The 8,817-nt window shown below is 43.0% G+C and overlaps 1 long non-coding RNA gene across 1 annotated transcript; it reads right to left on the reverse strand.

The window, feature by feature from the left end:
- On the reverse strand, positions 1-3,958 carry LOC120565413. The gene is made up of 3 exons (XR_005640236.1): positions 3,856-3,958; positions 3,702-3,764; positions 1-29 (listed from the first exon to the last, which is right to left on the reverse strand). It is a non-coding gene; the product is annotated as an uncharacterized LOC120565413 (long non-coding RNA).
- Positions 3,959-8,817: the final 4,859 nt, after the last annotated feature.

The following is an 8,817-nucleotide window of genomic DNA, read 5'->3' on the forward strand; positions in this document are numbered from 1 at the left end:
TTTAGTTGTTAGTATTTCCTGGTTTCCAGCTGTGGAAGGAAACAGATTTCAGGTTCAGGGAATCATTTTTGAAAACGATAGTTTTTCTAAACATAATGTCCCAACCCAACTGTTCCACTCTTTGTCCCATTTGTCTTGTGAATGTACCTTTTATAAACTCACCCACCATCTTTTCCTTAACCTAATTAGCGCCAAAGGTGACACCAGTAGACCCGCATCCAGCGCGATTTAGATAAAACGTGTTTATATCTGACTCTAAATGAGAGTGTTAGCATCAATAAAAACGGTACACCCGCCCAGCCGCCTGTATTTTACGCGATTGTTGTGAGAATGCATTGACATTATATGTGTCATCTTAACTTTAAGACAGAAAGTTCGCTAAAACTGACTTTTTGATGTTTGACTTGGTAACAAAATGCATGCTTAACAACAACCGGATGCCAGCTACAGACCTCCTGAATGCCAGCTACAGAGCTTCTGAACGCTGGCTGCAGGCGCTCGGATGCTGCAACAGAGCTATATGGACATCTGCTACAGAGCTACAAGACGCTGATACAGAGCTCCTGACACCGCCTTACAGAGTTTGTAGGATGCCGGGCTGCAGAGTCTGGGACGCCGCTACCAGCGGCAGTTGTTTAGCCGGAAACAGGTGACTGAGTCAGCTACAGGGACCGCCAGATGACGGTAATTTTAGGGGCCGTGGTAGTGGAGTTAAGATTAGTCACCAAAACGACTTTGTTAAGTTTAGGAAAAGACTGTGGTTTGATTCAAACACCCCTAGGCAAATGAACGCACCATTTCCTGGGTGAAAGTATTTAGTTTTCGCCATGCGGGAACGCTGGCCTCGCTTGAACACGGTTCTCTATCTTGCACCTGGCGAAGCGCAGCGCGAAGCGCCAGCGCAAATGTCTTCGCCAGTTTAAGACGACACAGTTGTCAATGTCGCTTCAGTGCCCAAGTCATTTAAATAGCAACGCCACTTGCGCTTCCCATCTGTGAGCCCATGGGCGTGCTGGTCTTACAGGGAGGTGTGTTCAGGTGCATTCTGGGAGTATTGCTCTCTTGAGGCGAGCCGGAAGTGATCGCGTTCGACCAACAAAAACCTACTCTAAAGTCAATAACGTAGCATTTCATTGTTATTTTAACAGAGCATTAGTAAAATGCTCCTTAGGCTCGCAATACAACGCACGCCATACTATGCATAGTTACACACACAATACTAGGACAGACACACACACACACACATGCAGAAGATTACAAATAAAATTAAAGCTGCAGCAGCGCTAGCTGGCCCCCTTCGCGCTCTGCGCCAGCATCAGGGTTACTGGCGGACGCCGCCTTGCGGGACCGTGAATTTGCGCGCACTGGACACCGCAAAATCATCACCAATTGAAAAGGGAACTCCCTGCCGAGTTCAACGATACCTCACACAGGACTCATGGGCGTGGTTAAAGCATAGGGGGCGGCTCATTTTCAGAAGTAGACCCCACATTCTAAGTTTCAACATCGGATGATGTTTGTCATATAAGGTGGATTTCCTGTTGCCAGCAGGGGGCGCTAAGACCAAAAGTCAATTTTGGCCTGTAGGTGTCCTCAGGCCTGGACCCTTGTTGATTGTGGGAAATTTCAAGCAGATATGAAAACGTACACCCGTTACAGCCACTTGCTCTTTTATCGCTTAAACACTCAAAATGGCGCCTGCCACGCCTACACCGTCTGATCTTGAAAAGTTTTTCTTTAATAACTTTTCATCTTTAACGTCTTAAGATGGTACAGACAGAGTTTGAAGTTGATCGGATGAAATCTCTAGGAGGAGTTCGTAAAAAAAGTACTACATGTGGAAATGGCCCAAATCGCACTAATTTCGCAACATTCAATTCAAAAGGCGGACTTCCTGTTGGGTTTAGGGTATGGCTCTAATGACCTTTTCTGTGCGTCTTGACATGTTACATATGAGTACCAAGTTCTGTTAGTCTATGTTAAACGCACTGCAGGGCTCAATTTCTTTAACTTCTAGGGCGCGTAGCGAACCATTTTGTGTGCCTATACCCAAACCCTTAAAATAATGCATATTTCATCAGACTTGATACGGCCGCCAAATATTGGTGATTTTTTGCATATGTTAAGGCCCTCAAAAAGCCAATTCATTTGGTGTAATAATAATAATTCCTTCGCCGCTGTCGGTGCTCGGGCCCTAAATATTAGGGTGTAAATCCTCCATCATAACAGCAATGCTCCAAGGTCCAAACGCGCCTGGCTTTTAAAGGGAATGGGAGATGATCTCTGATTGGTTGATGAATGGGAGATGATCTCTGATTGGTTGATTGCATGTTACGCCCAAAACACCCCTCTGATTAATGAAGACACTAAGAACAACCCTTTAGAACCAGGCGCCCGGCTCACAGACCCTTTTTTTCCGCTGTCAAACTAGCAGAAGTGGATTTGGACACGCCCTAAACACACCTGCTCAAGTCGTTAAAATAGGACCCTCTGTGTTTTATGTTGACACCACTTTGTGCTATTTCATTCTGAGATTATCTTCCATTGGATGTTGAAGTGCATGAGTGTTTGGGCATGGCTCTATATCCACGGTGGTATCGAAAGGGAGATTTAATTCCTGCAGGTTTTGTTTAGTTGCCCCCCCCGCGCCTCTGCTTTCTTCGCTGGTTGAGTCTATTAAATGTCATATGAGAGGGAACAACAGACTCCCAGAGCCCGAGGCCACACCTGTAACAGACCTGTTCTCTCAGGCCTGAGATTTGCATTTGGATTTCCATTCCAGCTCATCCTCGGTCAGGTGAGAGAGTTATTTACCTTTGGGTGTGGTTTTATTGGTCGCTGGGCTGAACGCTTGGGAGGAATAATGCAGCTTACAGAAATACATGAGTTCTATTTTTACCTTAATGTGTGTGTGTGTGTGTGTGTGTATCTGTGCGTGTGTCTGTGTGTGTATCTGTGTGTGTGTCTGTGTGTGTATCTGTGCGCATGTGTGTATCTGTGTGTGTATCTGTGTGTGTGTGTGTGCCACTATCCTCCATGTGTGTGTATCTGTGTGTGTATCTGTGTGTGTGTGTGTGCCACTATCCTCCATGTGTGTGTATCTGTGTGTATTGTGTGTGTGTGTGTGCCACTATCCTCCATGTGTGTATCTGTGTGTGTATCTGTGTGTGTGTGTGTGCCACTATCCTCCATGTGTGTGTATCTGTGCGTGTGTGTGTTTATCTCTGTGTGTATGTGTATGTGTGTGAGTGTGTGTGTGTGTGTGTGTCTGTAGGTGTGTGTGTGTGTGTGTGTTTGTGTGTGTATGTGTGTGTGTGTGTGTCTGTATGTGTGTGTGTATCTGTGTGTGTGTGTGTTTATCTCTGTGTGTATGTGTATGTGTGTGAGTGTGTGTGTGTGTGTGTGTCTGTAGGTGTGTGTGTGTGTGTGTGTTTGTGTGTGTATGTGTGTGTGTGTGTGCTGTATGTGTGTGTTATCTGTGTGTATGTGTGTGTGTGAGTGTGTGTGTGTTTTAAAAACTACTCAAACGTCAGAAAAACAAGAAAATGTCAGGAAAAGCGTCTGGAAACGCTTAAAATGCTAAGACGTTTAAAAAACTTTTGAAAAAGCGTACAAAACTATTGAAAAACCCACAAAAATGTCAAAAAGAGCCCAATCTGAACCTTTTATGGCAGCAGACCGGTCCTTAACGTGTTGGTTACCTGTTCCCCTCCGGAGATGATCCCGTCTCGTTGTTCCTCGCTCTCCTCTCCCTCTCCGTCTGACTGTTCAACACAAATCAAAAACCACTCCATGTTTACTTCTGCAGTCTTGTAAAGAAATCATCTTTTAAATTTTAATTGAGGAGATGCTTACTCAGAGTTCTTGCTGGAGTCATTTCAGAGATGCTTCAGCTTCTTGTGTTCTAGTGTTCGTCCTCTTTGGTTAGTTTATACGCAGACGACTGAGTGTTTGTCAAGTCTCCTCTGACTGGGAAACTCCTTTTATCCCCGGTTGACTCAGCGTCAAACTGAGGGAAGGAAACAAAAGTGAAAAGCTGGAAACTAGTCCTGACGGGAGCCACGATGACTCACACTGTATAGGTATCACTGGAAACTTATGATATCCAGGAGAGCAGCGCCTGGTGCGGTGCCAGGTTTCCAAGGTGTATTTTTGGACTTTGACTAGATGCATTCAGGATAGTGTGTCATTGCCCTGTAGATACAGTAAACGCTGGTCATAAGGAGAAGGATCATTTATACGCAAATAGATAACTAAGCATCCTTTTTGTTTGTTAAGTCTCCTCTGACTGTGAAACTCCTTTTATCCCCAGGTTACTCAGTGTTAAACTGAGGTAAGAAAACGAAAGTGAAAAGCTGGAAACTTGTCCTGATGTGAGCCACGTATGACTCACACATGTACAGGTATCACTCACTCTCTTGTCTGTGAAACAAAACTTATGATATCCAGGAGAGCAGCGACAGAGCCTTGGTTCACGCACACAAAAAACAACACAATGCAAGAATCAAATTCCAAACACTTACCATCTTCAATATCTAACGGAAAATAATCTCAACATCTAATTATTATTAAATATGTATTTTAGTAGACGGTCGCGAGTATACCATAGCACTTACAGCCTCAGATTAATATGTTGTGTGTATGTGTGTGTGTGTGTTGTGTATGTGTGTGTGTGTGTGTGTGTAGGCCTGCTTTATCAGAAGCCTTTTCTTTAAGTTAGAGTAAACTCATAACTCATTAAAACTAATGTTTCCTTCAATAATAAAATGTCCAGTATATAGTATCTTTGTGAATGAGTTATTATTGTTTGTATGAGGCTCCAGTTCTCAGATCATTTGAGAAAAATACTACTAACTAGCTGTAGTCCTGTTATAATTGTTCTTTAGGTGATATAACTTCATACAGATTCTACTCTGTTGCCTACCCTAACCCTCTGTGTAGATGTTCCTGCGTGGGCTGATATCTACAGGCAGGATGTGGCCGCTAGATCGCTATGACAACCCTTCATCATCAGCTGCTCTTTTTCTGTTTTTTTATCAAACATGACTTCTTTATCTCGGCATCAGATGAAACTTTGCAGCATTAGCGCTCTCTAACCAGTAATGAATGTCCTTTACACCAGTTTAAAGACGCGGAGGCTGGGGGTCTTCATACACACATTATTCTGAGAGGAAAGAGAGAGGGTGTCTGTGGGTGTTTTATGTGTGTGTGTTTACACATATTATTAGTATTATGTATTCAGGTATTTTATTCAAATTATATTGATAGCTTTTATGAGAAGGGAGGGCCAGGACAAAGCACATTTCATTGCATTCTTTATGGACATTTTCCTTTTAAAATGCAAATGACAATACACTTGAACTTGAACGTATTATGGTCTGTTTCTGCCTGTTTAGGTTAGGAATAATAGCTTTAGAGTTTCCTAAATGACTCATTAAAGGAGCGCTCTAGATTTAGGGGACTTCGGCCGGAGAGAGACCAACTCCCACCGGAGACAGAGACGCTTCTGCTTGAGGCTGCTGCATGTCATGGTGAGTGCTGATTGGCTGATACTGCGTCTACCATCTACCAACCAGATAGTGTTGTGGGCGGGACATGAAGTGAGACTCAGTGGTGAGGTAAACGGGAGCAGAGGGAGAGACTCAGAGCTGTAGCTGAGACAAAGTAGAACACCTTTTATTTCATTAACTTTATAATAAAACACAGATACAGATCATCTGCAAACTGCCAAATATGGACAGAGCCTTTCAGCTGCTGCTCCACGACGGTGGAAGCTGCTGCCTTCACATATCAGATGTGCTCCCTCCATTTCTGTTTTTATATCTGGGATAAAGACCCATTATAACTCTCTAATCTCTCAATCTGGTCTCATCATGTCTATCATTCTGGGTTTGGGAACTGCTGCTTGTTGTTGGTGTTGGGATCTTCTTTTGCGTTTGATATTTACATTTTAATGTTCTTTTATTCAGCACTTTGGTCAGATGTGTGATTAACTGTGCTCTAGAAATAAACTTTACTTACTGAAAGTTAACATAAGAAACATTTTACAGACCCAGAGATATGTTGCTTATAATAATTAATCAGGAAATCACAATCAAAACAGTTTTATTTTTCATTAATAATGTTTATTATACAGAAGATAGATTACAGATATAGACCAAGATATAATAAGAAGTTTAGAATACTGAGAACACTGCAAGATACAACTATTATAAATGCATTAAAGACAATTCATATTCCTTATACACGCAACATACTAATACAGACAATAAGGGAACATCTGCACCCTGTCAGGATCAAAGGTTAGCTTCTAACATTAAAAACTTATTTTTATATTATTATAAAATAATCATTAGGTATTTATGTCTTTTTGTTCTGTAATTTCTCTCTCTCTGTCTTTCTCTGCATGAATGTGTCCCATCCCTTGTTTTAAAGCCAGTGTATACCAGGCTGTATTAAAGCGCAGTGTATACCGGGGCTGTATTAAAGCCAGTGTATACCAGGCTGTATTAAAGCCAGTGTATACCAGGCTGTATTAAAGCCAATGATGAAATGATCATATATGCATATTAAGTGTGTGTGTGAGCTGAAAGCTGTGCTCCTCTCCGGTCCTCAGGTTCACAGCGACTACAGCAGCACAGAGCATCAGCAGCAGGACACTGAGCACTGAGCATCGCACTTTGAAGAAGGTGGAGTAAATCCCAAAGGGCTCAAAGTACACTAACACAGTTCTCTCTGTTGACACACAATGAAAATCATCTGGGTCAGTAACTGCACACCAGTACTCCCCTCCCGCGTCCCCCACTGAGAATATTAGAGATAACCAGGCTCCCATTATCATAGTACCAGCTCACTCTGCTCATGCTCTGATCAGGTGTTACATAAAAGATTCTTCCCTCTGTTCGATTTGACTTGATAAACCAACCATGCCACTTATCCTTTCTCCAATTTGTGCATCTGAGAGTGACATCTTCTCCCTCTGAGAAGAGCTCTACAGCAGGAAATAAGTATAGCATACACAACCAGCCGATGCTGTTGCTCTCTCATAGAGGCTTCACAGTCGTACTGACCTGAGTGATTTAACATCAGAGATGAAAACACCAGCGCAGTAGTTTTGGTCTACTGAAGGAACAGTCTGGTTTTGTAGTTCTAGGTCAGTGTAAGAGCGTTTCTTTGGATTAAACTTCCTCCAACGTGGGGCTGTTCATCATTGGAGTCAGTGATAGAGCACGGCAACACAGCGGTCTCCCACTGAGCGGTAGATTCTGTCATACGGTAGTTTCAACCGCATCTGTAACTGCTAACACACTGCTGTTGGTTCACCACCAGACATCTGTACCGTAAAGTCTGTTGCTGTGATGTTGGAAACACAAAGAGCTGATGTGTTTGTCACCACTTGGTATCTTCCTCTAACATTGTCCATCACTGATGTCGTCTTGTCCCCAAAAACTCTGCTCCATGTTTCTTGCTCATATCTAGAGTCCGTTGTTTGAGCCACTGGATATCCAGATTATCAGCTGCTTCCCACACATGGCAGGTCCACTGTTTCTCCAAGTCTCACTGTGATATCGCTCCGATCTCTTGAAGTAGTACAAACAGTAATAGTGAAGTTGTTGTCATGTGTCACGCTGCCCTCAATCCAACACTCCTCCTGGACCCGGCCGGAGTCTGAATGGGTCAGGTTGAGGATGGTGTAAGAAGAAGTTTCCACCGAGCTGTCAAGTCGTTGTTTCAGGTGTTGAGGTACTGAGGAGCTGTTGGACCAGAGGTCAGAGGTGTTCCACAGGACAAGCTTCTCCTCACCAACACATCTGGAGATCAGGCAGGAGGTGATGCTCTCGGGGAGGTTGAAGGTGTAAGACCTTCCTTCCTCTCGGATGAAGATCAGTTCTGTAGCATGGATGTAGTTGCTGAGAGCAAACAGCAGGAAGGAGAGCTCTGTGACTGCAGCCATTCTGCTCCGAGGTGACAAACACTGACACCACTCAGCTCATATACACTCTACACCTACACTCATCAGCTGCCGCTCTTTCCTGTTTTTACTGAACATGACTTCTTTATCTCATCATCAGAGGAAACTTTGAAGCATCACCTCCCTATCCAGTAATCTTTACCTTTACATGACCCTAAAACCACGGACGCTTGACGGGTCTTCATAAACACATCATTCAGAGATAAAGAGAGGGGTGTGTGTCTGTATGTGTGTGTGTGTGTTTGTTAATTTTGTCACCTATTTTTAATTTAGTCTAGTCTTGTGCCAAATGTCCTTGTTAGTTTTAGTCATATTTAGGCATTCACATATCTCTTTTCTTTCAAGTTTTAGTTGACTGAAAGTCTCGTCATCTTAGTCTAGTTTTAGTCAAAAGAAAACTCAATATAACTAACTGTTATTATTATTTTATGTATGGCTCCAGTTCACAGAGCATTTGAGAAAAATACTTTTACTAGCTGTAGTCATGTTGTAGTTATTCTTTAGGTCACTCTCTCTGTAGATGTCCCTGTGTAGGCTGATACCTCCACACAGGATGTAGCTGTCAGATCGCCATGACAACCTTTATCAGCAACTGCTCTTTTCCTGTTATCAAACATGACTTCTTCATCTCATCATCAGAGGAAACTTTGCAGAGATGAACGAGAGGTGTGTGTGTGTCTCCGTGTGTGTGTGTGTGTGTGTGTGTGTGTGTGTGTGTGTGTGTGTGTGTGTGTGTGTGTGTGTGTGTATGTGTGTGTGTGTTTGTGTGTGTATGTGTATCTTGTACTACGTGTTCGGGTCATTTTATTATATTTTATTCAAATTATATTGATAGTTTTATGAGA

This window comes from Perca fluviatilis, chromosome 9 (genome assembly GCF_010015445.1).
Source record: "Perca fluviatilis chromosome 9, GENO_Pfluv_1.0, whole genome shotgun sequence".
Classification (NCBI taxonomy): domain Eukaryota; kingdom Metazoa; phylum Chordata; class Actinopteri; order Perciformes; family Percidae; genus Perca; species Perca fluviatilis.